The following is a 1,717-nucleotide window of genomic DNA, read 5'->3' as shown; positions in this document are numbered from 1 at the left end:
GCGCTAGCGGCCCCTAGGAAGAAACAAAAAAACGGACTGCTTGTAACTTCCGTTAGGAATGTCGTAGAGACATGAAACAAAAACCTCTATGTAGGTGTGACTTAGACCTTGATTCCCCATTAGAAACTTCCATACCTAAAATCAACAGGAAGTTGGCAAAAACCCCTTCAAAGCAAAATGTTCGCAAAAAATGCAAGTTTTGCCTCTTTGAGCTATAATTTCACCCCCTTAAAATGCTTCAAAACTCACCAAACTTGGCACACACATCAGGACTGGCAAAATTTACGCTCTCATGAAAAAAATAATAACCCAAAACTCAAAAATGCGCTCTAGCTTAATTTTTGAATAAAACACAGAAACAACTGCTCCTAAGAAGAAAACTAAGACCCCCTTAAAATGCTTCAAAGTGCAAGTTAAAGCTCTACTATGCAAAGCGAAATCCATTTATCAACAACATCCAAAAACGGCAATCTGTAATTTGACCCTCTTAACATGCTTAAAAACTCACCAAATTTTACACACGCATCAGGACTGGCGAAAATTGCCATCTAATAAAAAACCAAACCCTAAAAATTTAAATCGCGCTCTAGCGCCCCCTAGGAAAAAAAAACAGACAAAACTGCATGTAACTTCTGTTAAAAATGTCGTAGAGACATGAAATAAAAAACCTCTATGTTGGTCTGACTTAGACCAGGACTGGAGTAGCGGCCAGAGGCGGACCCGACCAACGCTGCTTGCAGCTTTAATTATTATTATTGTTGTTACAGTTCTAAGGTGCTGGGGCTGTTGGGCTGATGTAACCCCGCCTTTTTGCATCCTCTCCTCCTCCTCCTCCTTCTCCTCTTCCTCCTCCTCGCAGTCACCATCAGTGCGCCTTTCCGCTCAGTCGGAAGGGAACTCCGCGCGTAAAAAAAGAAAAGCTGCAGCGAGGAAAGGCGCGCTCTCACATCTTGGAAAAAAAATCAATTTTTCAACTACCAACCTCCTCAGTGTTATGCATTAGTGTGCTCAGCATTATATATATTTTTTTTCTATCTTTTTTTTTTTTTTTTTTGGTGATGGTTCCTAACGTGCCGGATGCTGCTCGCACGATCCGATGCTGCCGTGCAAGTCGTCGAGGCGCAAATGAAGACGCATAAAAGTGGGAGCTAAGTGGATTTAACTGCAGGGCAACAGAAGGCGAGGAGGAACTGAGGAAAATCCGCTCCAACTTATGGCGTGAAGGTAAAGATTCGCTTATACTGCTTTAGACGTTTTGGTCACGTGATGATGACTCAAAAATAATCCTGGCACTGATTTCAACTTTGCATCTTTTAACTGGCAAATGAAGTTATCATGCTGCACAACTGTGAGGATGTCTGCAAATTGTGATGCTGCTTTAAAAGCCAACAAGAAAATGCAATTTAAATGTTGACTTTGAGGCTTTTTTTTTTTTTTTTTTTTGTGCATGATGTTGACCTTCTGGCTTCACCACAGATTTATTGGTGACATGCAAGAGGAGTTAATCGTAGGGACACTCGTTGTGGGAGTTGCAGACACTTAAACCGGGTGTAAAATTGGGGCTGTAATAAAAAAAAAATAATGAAAAAAAATTGACATATTTATCACAAAAAAAAAACAACAAAAAAGAGCATGGATGTCATACTCATTTTTATTGAAGGTAACATCGCATTTAAGGTACAGTATATATCCATCCATCCATTTTCTACCGCTTATT

The 1,717-nt window shown here is 40.1% G+C and overlaps 1 protein-coding gene across 1 annotated transcript in view; it reads left to right on the top strand.

Moving 5' to 3' along the window:
- The first annotated feature begins 871 nt into the window (after positions 1-871).
- The window catches only part of LOC133537268 (D(2)-like dopamine receptor), a 219,070-nt gene continuing 218,224 nt past the window's right edge, over positions 872-1,717 (top strand). The window contains exon 1 of the mRNA XM_061878244.1: positions 872-1,224. The gene's annotated coding sequence lies outside the window, so the exon portion shown is untranslated. The remainder of the gene's footprint in view (positions 1,225-1,717) is intronic.

This window comes from Nerophis ophidion, linkage group LG18 (genome assembly GCF_033978795.1).
Source record: "Nerophis ophidion isolate RoL-2023_Sa linkage group LG18, RoL_Noph_v1.0, whole genome shotgun sequence".
NCBI classification, from domain to species: domain Eukaryota; kingdom Metazoa; phylum Chordata; class Actinopteri; order Syngnathiformes; family Syngnathidae; genus Nerophis; species Nerophis ophidion.
This window is presented reverse-complemented; position numbering and strand designations above follow the sequence as displayed.